Raw genomic sequence first — 16,612 nt, forward strand, 5'->3', positions numbered from 1 at the left:
AGGGATGGATTAAGACTCAAATCCGTTCATTTGTCTCCTTTTTAAAGCAGCGAAAGGTTTGGTGCAGGAGAATCCTAAACCAACACGATTGTCCTTTCCAGCAGTCAGAGCTACAGTGAGGCAAGTGGGCAGGAGTCTGATGTGGCAAGAGGTTAGCAGGAGCCCCACGTCAGCGGCCAACCTGTACAAGCTGGGATATTGTCCCAGCCACAGGGCTGCATGGTGACACTTCGGGAGTTGACAGCATCTTTTCCTATGCAGAACCAGCACATGCCTGCCCCATCTTGATTAATTTTGTTGTTTCATCTTAGACATTCTCCTGTCACAGAACATTCCATGCTTGTGTGGAGCCATAATGAGTTACCCCAGGGATAACCTCTTTAGAACTAATAATTCTGTTACTCTTAGAGTAGTGAATTGTCTAAAGATACAAAGCAATACGTTAATAACACTTAATATTATAACATTTGTGTCTGGATGGGTATGAAACATTGTATGTTAGCAATTAACCCCTTTGTTTGTGGCATTGATGAATGAGATTAGAGTTGGATTTAAGGATTTGTTAGATGATAAAGTCCAGTGACCTTAATTACTCTAATCTTATCTGACCTAGATGAATGAAATGTGTTTCCTGCACATAAAATGGTAAGCATTGTTACCTTATCATGTGTAGCTGCTGGTCAGATCTCTGATGTTAAAAACAAGAGTGGAATGAGAAATAATGAAGCAAAGACTAATTTATCCATAAATCTCCAAAAACAAAATTAAAGGTACCTCAGGTCTGGGTCTCATAACATATCCCTTCAATCCTTTTCTAATTTCTACCTAAAATTTTCTTTCTTGCTCCCAATTGTAAGAGTTTTACCTACACATTGTGAAAACAAAAACTTGCAGAGAGAACGTTAAAAAACAAAAAACAAACAAAAAACCATGATCTAATTATACAGATATAACCAATGTTTACATTTTGGTCTGTACCCTTCTAACAAATTTTCTTCCATGCATATATACATAGAAATGAATATTTATTTTCCTAATATGTACGAATGGGAACATATTATACATATTGTTTAATAACATTCTCTTTTTTATGGTAAACAGTATGTCTTGGGCCAATATTGTTCCTCTTCATTCAGAACACAGAGACTTAATTGTCTTCCTCTTCAGAACAGCTGCTCCCACCCCCCCCCCACTTCTAAAGGTCTGTCCCCCACACTCACTGCAGAAGACAATACAGCCTTCCCATATTCTACTTCCCTGACTGTGCACGAAGCTCACCACACAGGCCGTTGTTAAGGATTTCACTGCTAATTGAGTAGGAAAGCAGATGATAGAAAAATAACCACCATGGTAGGTTCTATAGATTTGATGTACTTAGACCTTCCTGGTTCCCTAGCTGGGTGGTCCCTGGGTGGCATGAAAGGCTGTTGTTTGTCATCTCTGATCATGAGTAGAAAGCACATCAAATTTCCCCTCACTTAGGCCTTTTCCTACCTTCACCCTCTGTAGGTCAGTGATTCTCAAGCTATCTGGGAGAAGATTCAGTTGCTTTTTGTTGTGTTTTCCTTCTAAGCGTTCTTTTGTTGTGTGTGGTAGAATACACATCATATAAAGTTTACTCTTTTGCCGCATGTAAGTGTGCAGTTCCGGGTCATGAAGTACATTCATTGTATGTTCAAATACACTCAGTGTGTATTCATACATTGTTGTGCCACTGTCACTACCGCCGTCCGTCTCTAGAACATTTTTCATCTTCCCAAACTGAAGCTCCATGCTTGTTAAATGGTAATTCTCCATTGTCCTCTTCCCCCTGCCCCTGGCACCATAGTTCTACTTTTTGACCCAAAGTCAGTCTGACTGTTCTCGGTACCTCAGGTACCGATTGGAATCATAGTATTTGTCTTTGTGTGACTGGCTTATTTCACTTAGCATAATGTGTTCAAGGTTCATTCAAGTTGTGGCATATGCCAGAATTTCCTTCCTTTTAAGGCTGGATGGCATTCCCTTGTATCAAATATACCACTTTTTTAATCCATTCACTCTGCCTCTTGGCTCTTGTGAATAATACTGCTTTGAGTATGACTGTACAAATACTGTTTGAGCCACTGTTTCAATGATTTCAAACCAGTGAAATTGTCAGATCATGTGCTAATTCTGTCTCTAATTTTGGGGGGAACCACCATACTGTTTTCTACTGAGTCTGTACTATTTTATAGTCCCATGATGGACAAGGCTTCCAATCTTCCCTTTGCCAAGACTTGTTGTTTTCTGGGCACTTATTGTTGCTGTTGTCTGATAGTAGCCATCCTAATAAGTATGAGGTGGGCATCTTATTGTGGTTTTGATTTGCGTTTTTCTAATAATTAGTGATTTTGAGCATCTTTTCATGTGCTTATTGGCCATTTGGGTATCTTCTTTGGTGAAATGTCTATTCAAGTCATTTGCTCATTTTTTAATTGAATTGTTTGGGTTTTTGTTGTTTTGCTTTGTTTTTGACCTCACTTGCATGATAAATTAATACTTTTAGAAAATACAGTAAAATTACTATCACTGAATTACTGGATACCAAGATGAAGGATGTTGAGTCCCAGGACATCTTTTTCTAGCCATAATGAAGTAAAAGGGATCCATTTACCCTCCCACCTTAAATGATTAGGAAACCAGCAAAATATATAAAACAATGGTTTTCAGATATTGGACAAGAGTCCCTTTAGCAGTATGATCCTTCCAGAGAAGGAAAGAAACAAGATGTCTCAGTTTACCGCTTGGAGGCAGGCCAAAAGCATACCTAGGGGGGATCAAACTGATCCATGGTAACATACCTGTATTTCAGAACAAAGTTGACTACTCTGTAAAGAAATACGGCTAAATCCAGGACCCTGCAGTAGGAATTCACAGTCACCACAATCCAGTCAAAAAATTACCAGCTATGCAAAGAAGCAGGGTATATGATCTATAAGCAGAAAGAAAAATCAACTGTTAGAAGATGAACTGTAATAAAAACGAAACAGAAATAAAAGACATAAAATATAAGCCCCATTTTAAAAAATATTAGGTTTAATAGATAAAAAATTATTCTCTCAGGTTGCTGTAGTGGCTTCTAAATGTTTACTCCCAGCTTCTATTTTTATAGCTCCATGGGCTGGTAACAATTCACAGGCCATCACCCCATCAATAGACGACATTTGCTGTAGCCCTGCTTAGACCAGTTTTGTTTTTAATTCCCGGCAGATTGACTTGGATACTTGGTAAGGGCACAATCTGCTTTTGACTACGTTGCCATACAAAAGTCTAGTGTCTCTAAGTGAATTTCATATCTCAAGGAATTCCAGACAGAGTGGATCCCACCTCAATTGGTGTTCAGCACCATGCCAGACCCTGAGGGAACACCTGAGGTGTGGTCCTCAGAGTGAAGTGTGGCTGGGATATTTAGGAGAAGCCTAATTAGCAATGTCATTTTAGATAACTAGAGACACAAGGTTTTAAGTAAAACCCTTCGGAGCCTAATTATTTCTTATTTTAGCATGAACTTTAGAGGAAACTACTAAATCATTCTGGAAATAGGTCCTCAGTTCACAAGATGCTGGGAGCTAATTATTTAATGCATTCAATTGCATGCATATTGTAACTGCAATATGCATTTTATTATGTACATTTCTGTAAAATGTACATTTTATATTGGAAGAGCCCCTGCCGACCTCTAACCCGCTACCCCTATGAGGCAAATGTCCGTGGACACATTATTCCAGAAAAGAATGGAGTGTTTTAGGTTCTGTTAATTAGCAGCTTTCCTTTATACTCTCAAAGATTTCTTCTCAGCCTCTCCAGGTTCACTAGTTAACTAATACATGTTAACTATCTATAGCTGTATGTCTCTGCATGTTTACTTATTTCATTTATTCAGATCTGCTCAAGAAATGTACAGTATCTGAGGGGTTAATTTAAAAATTACACAATTGGCCTCTGATATAATTTTCTAGAAGACAGCACTGTTGAATTCAAGTTAGATAGTTTTTGTTATTTTCTGTGGCAAAAGCATATCTGCCTGAGGGCAAGGAGTAGGGTCCTTAGGTGTGGGCAGTGGAATCATTCAGCAAGTGCTGGTTGCCTCACATCTCCATCATTTACAGAGGCTCATCATTCTCTTTGGTTTCCCCCAGAATCATCAGGGTCCATTTCCTAGGATGGGGCCATTTTGATCTGTTGGTGAGGAAAACCATTAGGTGGCAGAGCACAGAGGGATGCCTGCCTTATCTGGGTGTTGGCACATAGACCTCGAGTGCTCAGAAGAATGACAGAGGTCATGCCCTCCCTGGGCTAGGTCAGAAGTGAAAGAGTGCAAATGGTCTTTTCATTGTTTTCTTAACTTAAATTCAAGTTAGTTAACATGCAGTGTAGTCTTGCCTTTAGGAGGAGAACCCAGGGATTCATCTCTTACATATGACACACAGTGCTCATCCCAACAAGTCCCTTCCAATGCCTGTCACAAATTTAGTCTGTCCCCCCAACCAACACCCCTCCAGCCACCCTCAGTTTGTTCTCTGTATTGAAAAGTCTCTTATGGTTTGCCTCCCCCTCTGTCCTTATCTTATTTTCCTTTCCCTTCCCCTAAGTTCCTCTGTGTGTTTCTCAAATTCCACATATGAGTGAAATCATGTGATATCTGTCTTTCTCTGGCTGACTTATTTTGCTTAGCATAATACTTTCTAGTTCCATCCACGTCGGGCCTGGTTAGTACTTTGATGGTCATCTTTTCATTTTGTAATCTCAAATCCATATCCCTTTATCCTCCTGGGCAAAATAGAATCTCACGGTGATTACAATCATGTCTTAGAGGATGCTCTGCCAAGATACATAAAGAGGTGTCTGTGACTTGGGCATTCATATCTGAAATGCTTGATGAGTGCCCAGCCCAGCTACAGCCTATCTGCACAACAGCACCTTTTCTGTTGTCAGTGAGACACTGATCTGTGGGTTGCTAAGTTTCTTTATGAGTTTCAGTAGGTGTTCCCTCTGTACATGTGGAAACTAAGGTGACGAGTGGCCACTAGGAATGAATGCTCTAATTACTTTTGGTGACAGTAAATAAAATTAGTTAGAAATGGATCGGAAGTCTTGTCTATCAAGAAAGGACTCTTTTAGTTATCCTAAGGTCTGGCTAAATGGGCTTTCTGAAATGAGAATGTAATATTCCTCAGAGACTGAGTGTTCACATCGAATCACTTTCATTTAAAATAATCATTTAGGGGATGGAGGTGAACTCTGTGTTAACTAGAAGTGGCAAAAATTGGATAATAAGGACTTTATTTTTTGTTTGTTTGTTTGTTTGTTTCTCTGCCTCTTAGCTTTCCTCTTTGGCATTCTCTAAACTTATATTATTGGTCACTTTTGTGTTGTTGTTTTTCCTTTCTTGACACCCTCAGCCAATCCCTTGGTTTCAAATATCACCATTGGTTTGTAAAAAAAACAATCGAATCTCTCTTTACAGCTATGGACTTCCTGTTATATGAGTGAATAAATCTTTATCAGCTGAGCCATCTTGGTTTGGTTTTCTCTTGCTTGCCTCCAAAAGCATCTTGACTCTTTTTCTCCCTGAATAGGAGAATGAATCACCCTGAAGCCAACTCATGAGCATGTCACTATCATGGGCAGTAGTAATCTTTGGTAGTGCCCCACTCCCTACCAAAACACTGCAAATTTGTAATGTAGCATGTGAGACTTTCCTGAATTTTGTCCCAGCTTGCCTTTACAAGCTCATTTCTTATGTGCTTCATTTACATGGTTCCTTCTGGTGAATAAAACACTTTAAGAGCTGCAGGGGCTCAGGGAAGAGGGGCTCCCCAGCCTAACGGCTTTCTAGGCCCTGAACCAAAGCCCACTCCCCCTCCCCTGCCCCCACTCCACCTCCAGGGACTGAACATGGAGCTAGCTGGTGTCAGCCCTTTTTTGACCTAGAAATTCACTTCTGTTTGGGAGACAGAGGTGATTTTAGAGAGTTCTTCTGTGTCCCATTTTAGAAAAAGGGCAACTCAAATGTCCTAAAAGGTGAGAATTGCTTCTGCAAATATGACTCCTAGACCCCTGAATTCCAGGATCAGCAGGCTGTGCCCTCAAGATATGAGGTTCTCCCCTGGCAGCAGCAGACATACCCAGAGAATGGTGAAGCCGCAGGACCAGCTTCAGTGCATGGAAGAACAAAGAGAAACAAGGCATTCAGGTGGCCAGCATGAGGGGACGTAGCCAACAAGCATCCAGTCGCTGTCACACAGATGTTTGGGCTGCAGTATGAGAAGAACTCAGAGAGCCTTTTCCTATTTGTGACTGCAAGCTCAGGAGTTCACCCAGTTCCTGTAACCCTAAGGGAGAAACTCCCCACCATGAAAAGAGAATCAAGCAGTCTCCCTGCAGTGATGTCCTTTTCTGCAGACCCCCAGCTGGTTCCAAAGTTCTCTGAGCAGAGTAACCATGGAAACTAACCAGTCATCCCAGTCTCCTTCCCTCTTCCCCTTGTGACTCCAAGAATAGGGGTCATACCCCTCAAGTGCTCCTTGGGTCGCGTGAGATCATGGGTCTGAAGAATGCAACTGGAAGTGGTGTCAGGGGAATAAGGTATTTACACCTTCTCATTTGGTCCGAGAGCTCCTGGGGCTAAAGAAAGTAATCCTACTGACCACAGGAAGTCCCAGGATTCTTAGCACACTGCACATTGATGACCATGTCAAATTCCATGACCCACAGGTCTTCCAGACCTTCCCATAGCCAGACTTTTCCAAATCCCACGCCTGCTCAGAAAGTGTTAGCCCAAAGGACGCATGTTTTCAGGCTGCAGAAGCTTCATTGAAGGTCAAGTTGAAACTGCCACTCCTTTCCAAGCCCAGGACATTCTTAGCAGCAAGTGAGAGAGAGAACCAAAGCCTCTCTGAACACACAGATACTTGCCTTTGGAATGACCTAAAACCTCTTATACAATAGCCCCCACATCCAGTCATCCAGGGCTGTAATTCCTTTCTGAATGCCAGCTGCCCCAACTCTGTGTTCTGGCACCAGTACCCAAACTTGCTGCCCCCATGTGTCCCTGGCCTAGGACAGGCCTAGGGTAGAAAACAAACTGGTTCTTTCTGTGGGCAGCCTGGCCAGCTCTACTCCCCTGCTGTTCTATGATATTGGGACAAATACATTCGATGTCCACAAACCAAGCAGTTATCTCTGTCTCCTACTAGGGCAATAGCTCTTTGGCAAATTCTTATATCTTCCTCCCTGCCTCCAGCCCCTCTACTAGTGCTGGATGGAGATACCCCCCACCCTGGGAGAGAACCCAGACAGATTGTCTCATGAGTAGTCTGGAGCATCATTAGCACTCCTTTCAAACTCTCAAATATCTAGCATATGTTTTTCTGTAATGAGAAAATACTCACAGTAGCACAAACAATACAGAATGCTGGGGTACACATGTAACTCCCAAGAAACCATAGTTTATACTATGATAGTTCAATACCAAAGCCCAGGTAAGGGACTTGGGCCCCAGACACATGTGGCAGCTCTACTTGTCCTTGTAGGATATAGAGATGTGTCCTTTTCTCCAGATGACCTGGTTTCACCTTCTATGAACTCTCAGTCTGGGCCCATAGAACCCAACCACTCAGATCATAGGAATCCTGAGCAGATAGTTTGGCTGAAATTACAGGAGGAGTTTTTATAAAGAATAGAAGAGAAATCAGGGACAAGTGGTTATTCTACCATACTCCCTCCAGAATATGAAAATTTATTAACAGGGACTTCGGAACCAGTCCAGAGATTCTCCTTTGTTAGCAGATGACTCCTAATGAAAGCTAGGTATTTGGGCAAGAAAAGCCATCTTCTTATGGTATCACTATGCCACACTCTCTGCTCCTAGGGGCACTTCCCTCAACCCCAAGATGTCAGGGGCCAGATATGCCTCCTTGGATTTGCAGAAATGATAAGCTTAGAAATGGAGAGGGCAGATGTCCCCAGTTGTTCATCTAGACCTGGTCTTTATGTGGTCACTGGGCCAGACAATATGTCAAAAATCCCAGATGATTGAAACTTCTTTCCTGACCAAACCATCTTCAGTGGTCTTGACTGAGGGGAGCACTTCCACAATTCTCAAAAGTTGTCTGCAGAGCATTTTCAACAGCAGTTGGCAAAGAAATGCCCAGGCCTTCTCCCTGGGATAAGCATGGCAGGCATCAAGCACAGCATGGAGATGACCAGGATGATCCCAGGATCTGAATGAACATTTCCATCTTCCGTCTAAGTATTACTGGGGATGACATTCCAAAAGCAGTGCCCCACAGATGGGCCCTGGTTGGGATTTGAATTTGGGATGGTCCATAATGTCATGAAGGGAGATGTCAATTTAAATGTCAACACAGGATCCAACTCTCAGATGATACCTTAAAAGATGAGAGGCTTGGTGTGACCTGGAGAGATGATGAATTACACTCAGGTGGCTCCAAGATGCTGCCTGCTTAGCAGAAGATGGTTTCCCTGCCATCTGGTGAGCACCCTCAGCAGGAGTAAGGCGTGGACTTCAGGCCATTCCCTCCTGTGTCTCAAGGTCCAGGAAGCAACAATTATTTGCAAAATATCAGTCAATCAGACCCATCAAAGAACTAATAGCCATCTTTGTCATAGTCACTGCTACCTGTCAGTTCTTCTAGAAACCCCATTAGCCTCAACACAGCTCCTCCAGTTTGATACAGCCAGGGCAGAAGTCCATGAATAAATCCCTGGCAGGCTCCCATGTGCATTCTGCTTGTATGAATTCTTTGAAACCTCCTACTATGTGCAGTCTAGTCATCGATGCTGAACTTGGCCTTGGGGGACCTCAAGCTTCTCCAGATCCTGCTGTATGTGGTGGGCCAGACATTGGTACTTGAATTAAATAACCCCATCTTAGGATTTGCTGCAACTCTGCTCGTTGATCTGCTTCTGTGAAAAATCTAGATGTCTTCTCTCTAGCCTCCAGAGCCCTTCCTTTCCCAAACCTGCTCTCCATGATGATGTTTTGAATATCCAAGTTTGTAATATCCACTTCTCCCAGACTGTACCATCATACCATCAAGACTGCAGTTGACTTAGATGACAACTCCCCTCTAACTCTTACACCCAACCTGCCATCAATGACCCAGCAACTTTTCACTCCAACCATATGTCCTTCTTGAATGCCATGGAAATCAACATGCTTTTCAGTGGGGCCTGACTTGATTTCATACAAACCTATCATGGGTCATGGGTCCCAGGTGTCTTCAATGACACCTCAAGGACACACATGTTTTCCCAGGGGTTTCCTCCAGTATGAATCTCTTCCATAGCAGGTACCATTTCTTTACCATGGCCTGAGTGGAGGCAGGGGAACTTTCCTCCTGCCTCCCATTGGTGTTCCAAAAGACCATCCCAGTAACCTACCTCAAAAATTCAACAGGGGTATCTCCTTGCAAGCCTGAAGGCCCTAGGGGTCTTGACTGCTTCACTATACAGAGGAATGGCGTGCTTTCTGTGTTTATGGACCCAGATCTCTAGGAGGTCATAGAATTAGAACTGGCCTTTATTACTCCATCTGAGAAGCCTAGTTCAGACACTTAAATAGTTCCCCTAAGGAGAAGTCTCAGGCCATAAACAGCAAGGGGGTCCTAAAGCTGGGTTCCTGGGTTTTTGCACAGAGTATAATAGCAAACCAGTCTTCAAATGGCACTAGAATTACCTGGAATGGTGGGTCTGGAGTCACTAGAAATTCTGGCCATCCTTCCAGGTACAGGCCCATCCATGCCAGACCTTAGCCCAATGAAATCACTGACCTCTCTTAAGTAAAAGCAAAGTGTTAATAAAATGCCCCCCCCCCCAAAAAAAGGAAAGGATAAAGAGAAAAAGAAATTAAGTTATGAAAAGTTGCATATAGGGTAGGGATAGCAAGGAAATCTTTTTTTTTTTTTTTTTTTTTTTTTTTTAAATAACGAAGTTTAGGAACACCTGAGTGGTTCAATGGGTTGAATGTCTGACTCTTGATTTCAGTTCATGTCGTGATCCCAAGATCCTATGGTCAAACTCTGCACCGGGCTCCACACTGTGTGCAGCCTGCTTAAGATTCTCTCTTTCTCCCTTCCTCTACCCCTCTCTCCTGCTCACGCAAGCTCGCTCTCTCTCTCTCTTTCTCTCTCTCTCATAAATACATAAATACATACATACATACATAAAAAGTAAGTAAATACATAAATTAAAAAAAAGAAATTTAGGACATTTGCTTTTCAGTTTAAGCACTGCTCAGCACTGTCCCCCTCTCTAAATATACAAATAGAGCTTCCTCACCCTTCGCCATCTGCTCCTTAAGTGTTTCCTTCCCTATGCCTGCCCTCCACCCTGGTCTGTTCTTCTCTTGCTGCCTGCTTCCCCCCGGCTGCTACAGTGGGCAGTATTATTTTGGGAAGATGAATCCAGCAGGAGCTTCTCTCCCCAGCACAGCGTCCTCCTGGTTTGGGGAGGCGGGATGAGGTCTGTCTTTGGGGTGCTCTGTGCCTTTTTTCTCCCTTGTGACTTTATTCACTACCTTCCTTAGCCCCTCACTCTCGTTGTCTGTTCTCCTTTTCTTCAGAATTCCCAGGTGAATTTTATTAATGTAGGAGTGGAACAGATGCTAAAAGTTATCCAGGATTTTGTTTGTGTTTTCGCATTTTTGAATTTTGTGGTTACTTCTCTTTCTTCCTCCTCCCACTCACAAAGCATTCTGTGTAACTTCCATTAAATTTGTTATAAAACCACTTGCTGGGGCTGTGGCATGAGAAGAAGGAAATACACTGTTTCTTATAAGATTTTTTACTTTAAGTCTCAATCAAAAACTGACTTCCTTGAGACTCTTCCTGGTCTCCCTGGGAAGACCAAATGCCATTTTCCTTTGGAACTTGCTACTGATATCTAACACTTTCTTCTGCACCCCCTTCGCTTTTTAAAATCTTTCCTATAAGCTGAAGCTGTATGAGAGTTGGGTCTGAGTCTGATTCAACTTTGGATGCTCTGCAGTGTTTTGCATATAGACGTTCATTGAATGTTAGGCAGATGTGTAAATTTTTTTTCTTTAACCACTTTAAATTATCCCTCACATGGGGGATGGTGGAGGAAGCAACGAAAACAAGTTGGGACATGATACTCAATTTATGAAATTAGAAAAAAAAAAAAAAAAGGATCCCGAAAGAGGATATAACCTGAGCTATAAATAGCTTCAGAGAAACCAAGCAGCAGATAGATGACAGAGGTATTTCCAAGAGCTTACAAGGTGCTGAGGGTAAAAAGCTAGTCTTCCTAAAAAAGTGAGAGAAGATGATCAGATTGCTTCTTTTAAAAAAAAAATTTAATGTTTATTTATTTTTGAGAGAGAGAGAGAGAGAGAGACAGTATGAGTGGGGGAGGGGCAGAGACAGCGGGAGACACAGAATCCGAAGCAGGCTCCAGGCTCTGAGCTGTCAGCAAAGGGACTGACGTGGGGCTTGAATTTATGAATCAGGAGATCATGACATGAGCCTAAGTCAGATGCTCAACCAACTAAGCCACCTAGGCACCCTAGATTGCTTCTTTTTATATATATATATATATATATATATATATATATATATATATATGAAATTTATTGACAAATTGGTTTCCATACAACACCCAGTGCTCATCCCAAAAGGTGCCCTCCTCAATACCCATCCCCCACCCTCTCCTCCCTCCCACCCCCCATCAACCCTCAGTTTGTTCTCAGTTTTTAAAGAGTCTCTCATGCTTTGGCTCTCTCCCACTCTAACCTCTTTTTTTTTTTCCTTCCCCTCCCCCAAGGGTTTCTGTCAAGTTTCTCAGGATCCACATAAGAGTGAAACCATATGGTATCTGTCTTTCTCTGTATGGCTTATTTCACTTAGCATCACACTCTCCAGTTCCATCCACGTTGCTACAAAAGGCCCTATTTCATTTTTTCTCATTGCCACGTAGAATTCCATTGTGTATATAAACGATTGCTTCTTAACAGTGCAGCTAGGCAATATTGGGGTTATTGTGTATCTTCATCTGTCCAGGCTGCTGTAATAAAATACCACAATAGAATGAGTGGCTTCAAGTAACATTTGTCCCTCACAGTTTTACAGGCCCAAGGTCCAACATCAAGACCCTAGGATATTTGGTGTCTGGTGCAGTTTGCTTTCTGGTTCACCAATGGCTGTCCCCTCACTGTGTCCTCACCATATGCCCTTCCTGAATGCCATGGGAAACAACATTTTTTTCAGTGGGGCCCGACTTGATGTCACATAAACCTATCATGGGTCATGGGTCTCGGGGATCTTCAATGGCACCCTGAGGACACATGGGTTTTCCCAGCGGTTCTCTCTAGTGTTAATCTCTTCCGTAGCAGGTACCATTTCTTTACAATGGCCTGAGTGGAGGCAGAGGAACTTTCCAACAGACAGAAGGGGCTGGGGTCTCTTTTATGAAAGCAATAATCCCATTCATGGACCCCATGGATCCATAGATTGGATCACCTCTCATAGATCCCACCTCCTAAAACCAGTGTCCTGAGGAGTAGGTTTCAACATATGATTTTGGGCGAGACACAAACATTCGGTCTATAACATTGTGTGTGGTTCTGCCCTGGCTCCAAAAACCACCCACAGCCGCATCAGATCAAGTGAAAAATGAAAAGCCATGCTGATGATAGCCCTATGCTGCCAATGGATCCTCTTAAAGCTGGGGAAGCCGGGATTTAAGTATCATTCTTTTTCACACTGTTTCTCAAGAAAAGTTGGAGGTTAAAATTTTGTCAGGTTCACTGGCATTACAAAATGATTCTTTTGTGGCATCCCCAAATTATTTTCTTATTCAAAGTAGCTTATTTCTGCCAGTCCCTGTTTAGTTAAATGAGGGCTTGGAAGTACAGTTGCCTATAGAGAAGAGAAGAAGGCCTGTGTATCTCTCTGTTTCAGAAAATACAGTTACCCTTGAACAACACGGGTTTGAACTCTGTGGGTCCACTGATAGACAGATTTCTATTTTATCAATACAGTGGGGAACTGCAAATGTATTTTCCCTCCCTTATGATTTTCTTGATAACAATTTCTTTTCTCTAGCTTACTTTAAGTATATAATATATCCTATAAAAATAGGATGAGAATATCATATACATATATATATATATATATATATATATATATATCATGCAAAATATGTGTTAATCAACTGTTTGTGTTATCAGGAAGGCTTATTGGTAGTCGTTAAGTTTTGGGGAGTCAAGAGTTATATGCATATTTTCAACTATTTTTCCAGAGTAAACTGTATTTTGAGTGCATGCCTACTACTTTTTGTGGCCGTCTTTTTTTTTTTTTAGCATATGTTTTCTGCACTGTATTTTTATTTACATTTAAGAATGAATGTTCTGAAGACTCTTCATTTTTAAAATTTTTTGGGAGGGCACCTGGGTGGCTCAGTCTGGGCATCCAACTTCAGCTCAGGTCATGATCTCACGGATCATGGGTTCGAGTCCCGCATCCGGCTCTGTGCTGACAGCTCAGGGCCTGGAGCCTGCTTCAGATTCCGTGTGTCCCTGTCTCTCTGCTCCGCCCCTGCTCACACACACACACACACACTCTCTCTCTCTCTCTCTCTCTCTCTCTCTCTAAAAAATAAACATTTAAAAAAATTCTAAAAATAAATTTTTTTTTAATTAAACTTGTTTAGGCATTATGACGACAGTAATCCAGAATTAGTCACAGGCAAATGGATACAATAAATATGTGCTTTTAAGAAATCTCATGTCCAAGATTCTTAGCTTCTAAATGCACCAATAACGAGGAAGCCCCATGACACTGATGCTATGGGCACCAAACGCAAGCTACTGCCAGTTCACCAGAGTTTGGCCCTCTCCTGGGTCTAATGCTCTCTAGATATTCACAGGGGCACTCACCTTAAGTAAACACAACTTATGAAAATTTTAACTTGTCAAAGAGAAAAGCTGGCAGAAGGACATATCGGCTCAAGGAAGGGATCCTTTGCTCAGTCAGTACTTTAATTAAAAACTTTCTTTAGAGCACTTTCAAGTTTGAAAAACATTATTTCTCAGGAACTCTGGATTTTCTGGAAAGGTGATGTACCTGTAGTCTCTTCGCTGTTCTAGCAGAGACCTTGGCAATTTCGGAAGCTAGTTAGAAGTAGAATAAACAGCTAACAATCTGTGCGATGTACTGTGTGGCTCTTGAGTCCAGAACAAGAAACCAAAGGAAAAAAGTAACTCTTGTAGCACTGATTTGTGGTGAATCCATTTGGAGCCTCAAAAAAGCTGTTTTGTTTTGCTCCTGGGGAAATCATGTTAAGCAGCCTACTCCATGTAAAGTAGTTTGGGTTTCTGTGAAGAAAGAACATATCGTTGGGTCTGGCAGAGAAGCATATTACTAGGGAAAAATCGGATCATCAGAGAATATTGCAGCTTAAATGGTCCTTAGCATTTTCTTAATGAGTCCAAATCTTTCATATTGTAGATGCAGAAAGTGTGGTGGGCATCTTAGTTTTGTCTGCCAGGCAGGTCTTCTCTGTTCTCGTCAGCATTAAAAGATGGGCTCGCTTTCAATGAAGAGCTCCAAAGGGTTATGTGGCATTATTCGCCTCATTGGTACAAGTTTTTTGAGGCGGTTCCTCTGGAGGTTCTTCACTCAGGTCATACCAGGGACATGCAAGTTTGGCATGTACACTGGGTACCAGGGAAAAGCAGTTCATCATGTGAATTGAAAGAATGCTCCACGTTTATGGTCGTCATCCAATGAAGCAAGTTTTTGATTTTGTGTGTGTGTGTTTTGAATCACTTTGCTTTGGCCCAGGGTGGGGTAGAACAGAGAATGGAGTTACAAATTAAGTGGCATAATCCTGCATTGACAGACGTACAAATTTAAATGTAGCTTTGGGTGTGAGTTAGTGTGTGTAACATCTGAGTCACCCAGTTCTTCTTCTTAGTTTTCTTCTTAGACTTCCTTTTATAGTCCACCCTAAAAAATGAGAGATAAAACGTTCTCTGGGTTGAGATCCAGGTCTCATATTCTGATCTACAAAGATGCAGAATTGAATTTGCTGCAGTGGCATGTTATAGAGATATGTTCTATCTGGAAAATAAATAAGATATTTCTGTTAAAAATAGATACAGAGATTAGTGGTGGAGAACACTCATTAAGTTTGTAGTCTGGGTTAATTTCATTTAAGAGTTCCAGGAGTTATGAGGCTTAGTGACAGGTTACAGAAATATTTGGAGGATAAAGAGCTCATCAAATCCAGAAAAAAATACAAGGGCTTTAAGGACTTTTCAAACACACACACACACACACACACACACACATACACACACACGTGTGTGTGTATGTGTATGTGTGCATAGATGTGTATAGATATCTATGCATATGTACTTAAGAAAAAAGAATCAATGACCAAGGTTTTAAACTTTCAGACTTGTATCTTGTCTACTTCTATGGGAGAAAAGAACGTTATTCTGAGCCACACTCACTGAAGCAAGCAGACCAAACAGAAGGGCGCCCAATGCTTTCTCAATGGCCATATTAAGCGCTGAGCTCCTCTGCAGGTTAAAAAGGAAGACAGCCTGTCCTGGGTACAAATTCTGTCACTCCTATCTTAGCTATTATGTGGCCTATTGAAATTATTCTACCTCACATTCCTTCCATTCCTCCATTCCTTCCACTTAAAGGGGGAGAGGATAACAGAGTGAGTATGAATTTCTTATCACAAAATGAACTTTAGAAACCATATTTAATTTTAAAAACAAACAAACAAAAAACCCCAAAACCCAAAAGTTGAAATCTATTCAACATCTACTCGTGTTAACTGGATTTTGTGTTTCTAAAGAGTCCTGCCTACTCTGGACCTCCAAGGGCAGGGAGCCCCGCTTCAGTATCTATTTACTACCAGTTCAGTAGTTATTTATGGGATCTAACACAGGGAGAGACAGTGGTTCTTAAAAGAGAGAGTCTTAGGCTTATGGGAAAAAAATTGAGCTTGACATGATTTATCCCTACCTCTGGAAAATCATTACATTTCCTTGAGTTATGATTTCTTTCTGTTAGATTGTGTTATGGACCAAATGTCTCCCTTGCCTAAATTCCTATGTTGAAGTCCTAACTCCAGTGTGATGGTATTGAGAGCTGGGGCTTCAGGTGGCAATTAAGTTTAGATGAGGTCATGAGGGTGGAGACCTAATGAATGGGATTAGTATCCTTAATAAGAAGAGAAAGGGACCTCTCTCTCCTTTTCTCCCTCTCTCCACCATGGAGGGACCCAATGAAAAGGTGGCCATCTGGAAGCCAGGAAGTAAAGCTCTCACCAGGAACCAAACTGGCTGGCACCTTGCTCTTGGACTGCCCAGCCTCCAGGACTGAGAAATAAATGTCTATTGTTTAAGGTACCTAATCAGTGGTGTTTTGTAGTGCCCAAGTTGACTAAGACAGATGGGAATAAGAATACCAACCTATTTTATAGAGTTGTTAGGTCACAAGTGAGACATTGTATATAAAATATTTGTAAAATTTTAATCAATAAACAAATTGCAAGTACTGTGTTAGGACCTAGAGAGATGTAAAGG

The sequence above is a fragment of the Felis catus genome, chromosome A1, assembly GCF_018350175.1.
Source record: "Felis catus isolate Fca126 chromosome A1, F.catus_Fca126_mat1.0, whole genome shotgun sequence".
Classification (NCBI taxonomy): domain Eukaryota; kingdom Metazoa; phylum Chordata; class Mammalia; order Carnivora; family Felidae; genus Felis; species Felis catus.